This window comes from Triticum urartu, chromosome 4A, assembly GCF_056163025.1.
Source record: "Triticum urartu cultivar PI428250 chromosome 4A, HENAU_Tu73, whole genome shotgun sequence".
NCBI lineage: Eukaryota > Viridiplantae > Streptophyta > Magnoliopsida > Poales > Poaceae > Triticum > Triticum urartu.
The window spans coordinates 318,540,166-318,550,648 of record NC_141876.1 but is presented as its reverse complement, the minus strand read 5'-3'; positions in this window follow the sequence as shown (position 1 = coordinate 318,550,648).

Below are 10,483 nucleotides of genomic sequence, written 5' to 3'. Positions count from 1 at the left end.
AAATAAATAACTGTGTCACTGTGACATCAGCGGGTCGAAGGCGCCAGCCCAGGTCAAACCTGACAGCTGGGACCCACACGTCAGTGAAACAACTAATTAACAGGGTTAAGTTAATACTAACTAAACTGTCAGTGGGGCCTGGACCCGCATGTCAGTGACCTATTGGGTTAACTAAAAGTTGATTAGTGCTAAGCTAAAATTAGCAGGGCTCTGGGCCCACCTGTCATTGACCGAGGGGAGTTAAACCCCAGGTCAAAGGAGGTCAACTGGCCGGCGGTTTGACGCCGGCGACGACAGATGCGGCGGAGGGCTTCGGAAAATGCCCACAGGCGACCATTTGCGCGGCGAAGAGTCTCTACATGATGAGGAGACTCGTCCGCGTCTAGTGGTGGTCGTGTTTGGGCTCGGGGTGGTCGGAAAAGACGCCGGCGACGACGTTGGCGGCTCCTGGAGCTCGGATGAGTTCGGGGTCGTCGCTAGGAGGCACGGCAGGAGATGCAGAGCGGTGCTGCGGCTCCTGGGGACATGGTGAGTGCGGTGACGTGCTCGGTTTCGAGCTTACGCGTCTATGGCCATGACGGCGACATGGCCGGCGGAGCCGAGCTCTCGGCCATGATGGCCAACGGGGTTAGGGGGCAGCTCGAGCGACGTGGCTAGGGGGAGAAGAAAGAGGAGCTCAAGGCGAGTGCAGCGGTGGCCTCGAAGAGCTCGGGGAGGCAGCGAGTTGAGCGCAGGGTCGCCGGTGATCTCGGAGCCCGAAGGTTGAAGAAGAGGTCGAGGAAGGCGTTGTAGGGCTTCCGGCGTTGCATAGCTCAGTGAGGAGGTCGAGGGAGATGCGGCGGATCTCGTGGACACGGTGGGGCGGCGCAGAGACGACGGTGGCTACGGCAACGGCGGCGGGACGGCGGCGGCTGCGTCGGCCATGGTGTCGGGGGAGCGAGGGAGAGAGCAGGGGGGAAGTGTGAGGTGTCCAGGGGGTCGGGGGTGCGATGTGGAGGTCGTACAGCCCGTCCAGCGGCGAAGCGGCAAGCAGGAGGTGGCGCTCGGCGGTGCGCGCACATCGGGCACGCGCCCATCGTCCTTCTGTCCAGGAAGGGGATGACTGGCACGGCCAGATGGACTCGGCTGTGCTGGGCCGGCCATTTGGGCTACAGAAGCGCCAGGTAAGAAGGCCCAGGTGAGTTTCTCTCTCTCTCTCTCTCTATTTTTCTGTTTTCATTTATTTTCTACTATTTCTGTAACTTTAGGGCTTTATTAAAAATGCCAGGGCATTTCCAAAAATCATAAAATTAATCATGGCTACTGTTTAGAATATATCCAACAGTAAACATTTTGGTTTATGATCATTTGAGCATTCAAAATATTTTATAGCATTTAAATGCCTAAATGCAAATACTATATGAGTTAATCCAATGACCTTAAGATGTCCTAGAAAAATGTTCACCATTTTTGTCAAAGGTTTTAACCCAAAACAAAAAGGGTGGACTTTTTAGAAGGGCATTTCAGGTTCATTGAAAAAGTTTTTAGTAAACCCTAGTTGTTCCAGGGGGGGTGCTGGGGGTTCTATCATCCCCATTTCATTTTTCTAGGAAATTTAAACATGATGCAATCACTCTAATGCATGAACTAGCTAGGGTGTGACAATCTCTATATTCAATAGAAAAGTTCCTATGATGTGAACCAAATGACATCTCTTTTCCAATCCCTACTCATAGGAATTGAGATGCTCCATGCCATCTCTTTCCCTGCAACTTCCATGTATACATCTTCTATTCCTAAATAGATAGTACAACCCACTAGTAGCTTTTTTCCAAAACATGCAACAATGGCACAAGAACTATATAGTGTGCCAATAACTTTGAAAGATGGTCGCTGCATGAAGCTAACCCGACAGTGCAGAGATAGGCAAATCCGAGCACTACTAGCCGTTGGATATCATCAACATTCCACCATATCTGGCACATGTACAATTTAGAAGACTCCATGGTTGAACTTAAGCATAATTCACAAACCTCAAAACACAAGCACTTCTCCTTTGTTCTAGAATCTTTTGTATCATAATTCATTATTTTATTCTAAATGAATTGCCATTATTTGTTTTTTACTTTATGATTTACTCCCTCCGTTCCAAAATAGATGACCCAACTTTGCACTAACTTTGTACAAAGTTAGTGCAAAGTTGGGTCATCTATTTTGGAACAGAGGGAGTACAATGCACAACCCCATGAATCTTAACATTTTTATAAAACTTATTGATTTTCAATGAGATGAACTATAAGAACTAAGCAAACATCTACATCATGCATATATGACTCAAAGCTTTACATCCTATAGTGCGTATTTATTCATAATTTGGTTTCGAAATCTCATGCATTCAATACATGTGTACCTTACTAGTTTTGAGTAGAGTAGCAAATTTCACGCGGCCCCGGGTATATCAAAATGCAGGTGTAACGCCCTCGATGCGGCTATAGCTCCCACGTGTCGAGGCACGACTTAGAGACATAACCGCATTGAAAGCAATGTCGCAAGTTAGGCAATCATCACAACATCCCATGTAATATAGATAATAAAAGGGGAGATACATAGTTGGCTTACACTCGCCACGTCAATCAAAGTACATAAATAGCATTACAACATTCAAACACTCATGGCCCGACTACGGCGCCAAAATAAAAGATAACCCAACATGCGACACGGTCCCGATCACCCCCAACTGGGCACCACTACTGATCATCAGGGAAAGACACGTAGTATCGTTGAGAGTCCTCGTCGAACTCCCATTTGAGCTCAAGTGCGTCACCTGGAGCGGAATCGTCAGGCCCTGCATTTGGTTTGGAAGTAGTCTGTGAGCCACATGGACTCAGCAATCTCGCACCCTCGCGATCAAGACTAATTAAGCTTATAGGTAAGGCAAGGTAAAATATGTGGAGCTGCAGCAAGCGACTAGCATATATAGGTAAGGCAAGAAACTAGAGGGCATCCTGCGGCAAGCATTACTCCAACACCATGTTCACTTCCCGGACTCCGCCGAGAAGAGACCATCACGGTAACTCACACTGTTGATTCATTTTAATTAAGTTAAGGTTCAAGTTATCTACAACCGGACATTAACAAATTCCCATCTGCCCATAACCGTGGGCACGGCTTTCGAAAGTTCAAATCCCTGCAGGGGAGTCCCAACTTAGCCCATGACAAGCTCTCACGGTCAACGAAGGAATAGACCTCCTCCCGAGACGTTCCGATCAGACTCGGTATCCCGGTTCTTCAAGACAACTCCGACAATGGTAAAACAAGTCCAGCAACACCACCCGCTGTGCCGACAAATCCCAATAGGAGCTGCACATATCTCGTTCTCAGGGCACACAAGATAAGCTAAGCGTACGGGAGCCAACGTAACCCAAGTTGCCAAGGGACGGCCCCACACAGTGCTCTAGGTTGGACCAATGCTCAGAGGAGCACTGGCCCGGGGGGGTTTAAAATAAGATGACCCTTGAGTCCGTGAAACCCAAGGGAAAAGGCTAGGTGGAAAATGGTAAAACGAAGGTTGGGCATTGCTGGAGGAGTTTTATTCAAGGCGGACTGTCAAGGGGTTGCCATTATAACCCAACCGCGTAAGGAACGCAAAATCCGGGAACATAACACCGATATGACGGAAACTAGGGCGGCAAGAGTGGAACAAAACACTAGGCGAGAGGCCGAGCCTTCCACCCTTTACCAAGTATATAGATGCATTAAGATAACATGGCATAATAATGATATCCCAACAAGTAAATAATGTTCCAACAAGGAACGGTCTCCAATCTTCACCTGCAACTAGCAACACTATAAGAGGGGCTGAGCAAAGCGGTAACATAGCCAATCAACGGTTTGCTAGGACATGGTGGGTTAGAGGTTCGACATGGAAATTTGGGAGGCTTGAAAGCAAGTGGTAGGCATCGTAGCATGGGCATAGCAAAAGAGCGAGCATCTAGCAAAGCAAAGATAATAGTGATTCGAGGGTATGATCATCTTGCCTGCAAATTTGTCAGAGTTGACTGGATCCTCGAAAGCAAACTCAACGGGCTCCTCGTTAGCGAACTCGTCTCCCGGCTCTACCCAAACAAGACAAACAAGCAACAAGGACATAGTTAACCATGTGCAAACTCAAACAACATGATGCAAAGATGGTATGCTATGCGGGATGCAATATGTGATGCATATGCAAGATTTGACAAGGAATGAATGAACCTGGCCTCAACTTGGAAATCCAAGTGTGCCACTGGAAAGATGAGATGAAACCGCTTGAAAACGATATAAAGAACGCCGGAAACGAAGTTACGGTTTGGAAATGGCATGCAATTCAAATAGGACCACGTTCTGCGATTTACAGCAAGTAGCCATCTAAATGCAACAAGATGAACATGCTACACCACCGAAACATGGCATAAAAATACATGGAAGGAATCCATTCATGATGCTTAACAAAAGTCTAGCAGTGAGCTACGACCAATTCATCCAATAACAGGTTCAAACAAGCAAGGCAAAAATGCATTTGGCAAACAGATCTCAGACTTAGTGAAATTAACACTTGTCTGGAATTTCAGATCAGATAGCACTCTTCGGAGCAACAAAACTACATGCTATAGGACCTGACCATGGCAAAGTAAATCATGGCATGGAGCTACTCAAAAGGCTTAACAAAAGTCCCTTAGTGACCTTGAGCTAAAAGGGATCAGAAAATACATTTGCAAGCATGTGAATATGGCAAAGACATAACCAGTTTTCAGACTTAGTGAAAACTGGAGCATGCTGAAACAGATATCAAGTAGACATGTTTACGAGCTCGATGCACTCACTACAGAGCATGTCATGACAAGCTAAGGATACACCCATCAAGAATACACAAATGCAAGCTAGACATGGCAAGAACAATAACATAGCATGCACGGATCAACTATAACATCATCGGCAAAATCGCTAACAAGTAGACAATCTGCCCAGATTCACGAAACAGCAAAAGTAGAGCTCGATGGATAGAGCACTACAAGATTAACAAAACATCCTTACTGATCATCCTCAAAAGAGGCACGAATCACTAGGAAACAACATGAACATATGGCCATATGAGATAAACAGCTCAAGGGCTTAGTGGAAATGCTAAGTCCCTGAAATCAGCATTAGCAAATGCCTCACTTTGTAAGCTCGTGGTAGTCACCACACACATCACAAAAATACATGGGTTGCACCTCTGGAAAGATGACAAAACCCTTAACAAAACATATGAAGAGCTCATGGGCATATCATGCACACAATAATCATGGCAAAAATGACAAATATCTAAATGGAGCAACAGATCTGACAAATATCTCAAGTAGCACTCTTCTAACAGCATTTCGGGCATCAAGATGAACTCAAATGAAAATGATGCAATGATATGAAATGATGTACTCTCTGAGATGAACATTTCAATATGCTATATGCCCAAAACGGAGCTACGGATGCGGAGTTATAGCACGATGAAAATGGGCAAATATTAGGGTTTTGGGCAAAGAAAGTCAATCGAGTTTTGGATCTCAGATCCAGATCGGGTCCGGTGGGTACTGTAGCTGCACGCGGCCCGAGGATCGCCGGCGAGGTCGCGGCGAGGCGGCGGCGAGGCGCGGTCGTCGGAGGGTGGCGAGGCGGCAGACTTGGCGGCGCCTGCAAGAGGCAAGGTGGCGGCGCGGCGTCTTGCCCGCGGCGGAGCGGGGGGGAGCCGGCAGGCTCGGTCGACGAGTTTGCCGGCCGGTGCGGAAGAAGGCGGCGGCAGGGACGATGCGCGGGCGGCGTGGGCGCATGGAGGCGGCGCGGTAGGTGGCGGCCCGGTTGGGGCGGAGAGGGCCCGCCCTGGGCCGGGACGGGCCGCGGCGGAGGAAGGCCGGCGCGGGACATGTGTCATGCCCTGATTGGGTGCGGGGGTGGCGGCGGCTTTGTCCGGTGGCGGCGGACACGTTCGGTGCACGGAGGAGCAGATTTTAGGGTTTTGCGAAGGAAGAGATCCGAAATTTTGGGGGAGAGGCTAGATTTATAGGTAGAGGGAGCTAGGAGAGTCCAAATGAGGTGCGGTTTTCGGCCACGCGATCGTGATCGAACGCTCTAGATGATGGAGAGGGTTTCGTGGGTTTTGGGCCAAATTGGAGGGGTGTTGGGCTGCAACACACACGAGGCCTTTTTGGTCCCTCGGTTAACCGTTGGAGTATCAAACGAAGTCCAAATGGTACGAAACTTGACAGGCGGTCTATCGGTAGTAAACCAAGGCCGCTTGGCAAGTCTCGGTCCAATCCAGAAATGTTTAATCCCCACACACGAAAGAAAGGTAGAAATGACCACCGGAGGAGAACGAAGCGCAGGAATGCAAAACGGACAACGGGGAAAATGCTCGAATGCATGAGACGAACACGTATGCAAATGCAATGCACATGATGACATGATATGAGATGCATGACAACGACAACAACACACGGAGACAAAAACCCGAACCCGAGAAAATAAAATAACTTAAGGCCGGAGATATTGGGTAAGTTACATTCGGGGTGTTACATCCAGGGTGTTACAACACTCCACCACTACGAAAGGATCTCGTCCCGAGATCTAGGACTGAAAGAACTCCAGGTACTCAGAACGGAGGTGATCCTCGCGTTCCCAGGTAGCTTCACAGTCGGAATGGTGTGACCACTTGACTTTGAGGAATTTGATTGACTTGTTGCGAGTCTTGCGTTCAGTCTCTTCAAGAATAGCAACTGGGTGCTCACGATAAGAGATATCTTCTTGGAGCTCAATGTCCTCGAAGTTGATGGTGCGGTCAGGAGTCTTGAAGCACTTTCGGAGCTGAGAGACATGGAACACATCATGAACATTTGCAAAGTTGAAGGAAGCTCGAGTTGATAGGCGAGATCGCCTCTCTTGCTGACAATCTTGAAAGGTCCCACGTATCTAGGGGCAAGCTTCCCTTTGATACCGAAGCGACGAGTACCTTTCATTGGAGAGACGCGGAGGTAAACATGATCTCCGATCTCGAAAGCCAAATCACGGTGCTTACTATCATAGTAGCTCTTCTGACGGGATTGGGCTGCTTTGAGGTTATCTCGAATGACTTTGCACATTTCCTCTGCCTCTGTGATTAAGTCATTACCCAAAAGCTGACGTTCACCGGTTTTAGACCAGTTGAGAGGGGTACGGCACTTCCTGCCATACAAAATTTCAAATGGGGCCTTGCCCGAACTTGCTTGAAAACTGTTGTTGTAGGAGAATTCAGCATATGGAAGACAATCCTCCCACTTCAAGCTGAAGGAGAACACACAAGCCCTGAGCATATCTTCAAGAATCTGATTGACACGCTCGACTTGACCGCTAGTTTGAGGATGGAAAGCTGTGCTGAAGCGGATGTTGGTACCCATGGCCTTCTGAAAAGAATCCCAAAACTTGGAGGTAAAGATGCTGCCACGGTTTGAAGAGATCACTTGAGGAATACCGTGCAGAGAGACAATTCGAGAGGTATAGAGTTCCGCCAATTAAGCTGCAGTGATTGACTCTTTGATAGGCAGAAAATGAGCCACTTTAGTGAGTTTGTCGATGACAACGAATATAGCATCATTGCCACGCTTGGACTTTGGAAACCCAGTCACAAAGTCCATTTCAATGTGGTCAAACTTCCATTCTGGAATGGCAAGAGGTTGGAGGAGACCAGCTGGCCTTTGGTGTTCTGCCTTCACTCTTCTGCAGACATCACACTCATTCACGAATTGAGCAATCTCGCGCTTCATTCGAGTCCACCAATAAGCCTGCTTGAGGTCCTGATACATCTTCGTGCTCCCAGGGTGGATGGAGAGGAGAGAATTGTGAGCCTCGTTCATGATCACTTTACGAAGGTCACCTTTGGGTACAACAATACGATCCTCGAAGAAGAGAGTGTCCTTGTCATCAAGGCGGTAGCACTTGTACTTGGGTTAACTCTTGGCAATCCCAATCTTCACCTCTTTCACCATAGCATCAAGAAGATGAGCTTGGCGAATCTGGTCTTCCAAGGTAGGAGAGACTTGAAGGTTGGCGAGGAAACCTTGAGGAACAACTTGCAGATTAAGTTTGCGGAAAGCTTCACAAAGCTCGGGTTGATAAGGCTTGAGAATCAGACTGTTGCAATAAGCCTTCCTGCTCAATGCGTCAGCAATCACATTGGCCTTGCCTGGAGTATACTCGATACTCGGATTATACTCTTGAATCATTTCGACCCATCGAGTTTGCCTGAGGTTGAGATTAGGCTGAGTGAAGATGTACTTGAGACTCTTGTGGTCAGTGAAGATGTCCACTTTTCTTCCCAATAAGAGATGTCTCCAAGTCAAAAGAGCATGCACAACTGCCGCCAACTCAAGATCATGAGTGGGGTAGTTCTTCTCATTGGGCTTCAACTGGCGAGAGGTATAAGCAACAACTTTCTTCTCTTGCATCAACACTGCGCCAAGACCTTGGAGAGAGGCATCACAAAAGACCTCGTACGGCTTGGATTCATCAGGCGGAGTCAGAACTAGAGCAGTGACCAATTTCTCTTTCAAAGTGTTGAAAGCAGTGTCACACTCTGGAGACCAAACGTACTTGACGTGCTTCTGGAGAAGATTTGAGAGAGGCTTCGCGATCTTAGAAAAGTTTTCAACGAATCTTCGACAGTAGCTTGAGAGACCGAGGAAGCTACGGAGTTGCTTCATGTTCTGAGGAGGTTCCCAATTCACAATTGCAGACACCTTCTCAGGATTCACCGCAATGCCCTTGGCAGAGATGATATGACCAAGATAAAGAACCTCATCGAGCCAAAATTCGCACTTGGAGAACTTGGCGTAGAACTTGTGTTCCCTCAGCTTATCGAGTACCAAACGCAAGTGCTTGGCATGACCTTCCTTGTTCTTCAAGAAAACCAGAATGTCGTCGAGATAGACCAAAACGAAGTCATTGGTGTAGGCATTGAAGATGAAGTTCATCATGCGAGAGAAAGTCGGAGGAGCGTTGACGAGGCCAAAAGACATGACAGTGTATTGATATGAACCATAGCTTGTCCTGAAAGCCGTCTTGGGAATATCTTGCTCACGGATTCGAATCTGATGATAACCCATACGGAGGTCAAGCTTGGAGAATACTTGGGCACCTTTGAGTTGTTCGAACAGCTCATTGATGTTGGGAAGTGGGTATTTGTTCTTGATGGTCTTCTTGTTCAATGGACGATAATCAAGACAAAGTCGGTCCGTTCCATCCTTCTTCTTCACAAAAAGAACACCACAGCCCCACGGAGAAGAACTAGGCCGGATGAGACCCATTTTCTCTTGAATATCGAGTTGTTTCTTCAACTCCTTCAACTCTTCAGGTCCGAGCTTGTAAGGATGCTTGCACACTGGTTCCGTTCCAGGCTCAAGATCAATAACTAATTCAACTGGCCGGTGCGGAGGCATTCCTGGAAGCTCTTCTGGAAAGACGTCTTGATATTCGCAAACGACTGGAATTGGCGAGATAGCATCCAGTTCACCCTTCTCATTGAGAGAAAATAGACGGATGGTATCGTCATTCGCGGCAAAGACAATTACATCCTCAGACGAATGAGTCAATTGAATCTGCCTGGCTGCACAATCAAGCTGAGCCTTGTGCTTAGAAAGCCAATCCATCCCGAGAATAAGATCAATATCCGAGTTACCAAGAACCATTGGAGAAGCCAGAAACTTGAAGTCACCCAACATGATAGAAACATTCGGGACTATTGAAGTAGCCCTCATAGACTTAGCCGGAGAAACCACTCCCATAGGTTTACCCAACATTTGCGAAACGAAGTCATGCTTGGAAACAAATGATCTTGACATGAAACAATGTGATGCACCAGTGTCAAAAAGAACTTTTGCGGGAAAAGAGTTAACTGGAAAGTTACCCATGATGACATCTGACGAGTCCTCTGCCTGAGCTGCATTTAGCAAGTTGACCTTGGCGTGCTTGGGGTTATGCTTGACCATAGCTGTACTTGCCGATCTCACAGGAGGAGGAGGAGGAAGACACCTCTGATTGAAGCATTTGTTGGCATAGTGACCCTTCTGTTGGCACTTGTTGCACGTGACCTCTGAAAGCGGACGGTGGTACGGAGCACTCGATCTTGGAGCTTGAGACGAAGTCTTGTTCTGAAAGCCAGGGTTGGGTGGGTGGGAAGATCCACTGCCACCTTTGCTCTTCTGCTGATATGGCTGACGGAACGAAGGAGGAGGAAGCCAATACTTCTGATGCTTGGCCACTTGAGTAGAGGAAGAAGGAGTAGCATCTCTGACTCGCTTCTTGGAAGCATCACACCTCAGTTGAGCGGCCTCTTGCTTCAATGCCATGTTGTAGAACTCATCGTACCTCAAGGGCTCAAAGAGAACAAGAGCTAGCTGAATTTCTTCTCTGAGACCACCCCTGAACTGGTATATCATGCTCTTCTCATCAGGAACGTCCTGCTTGG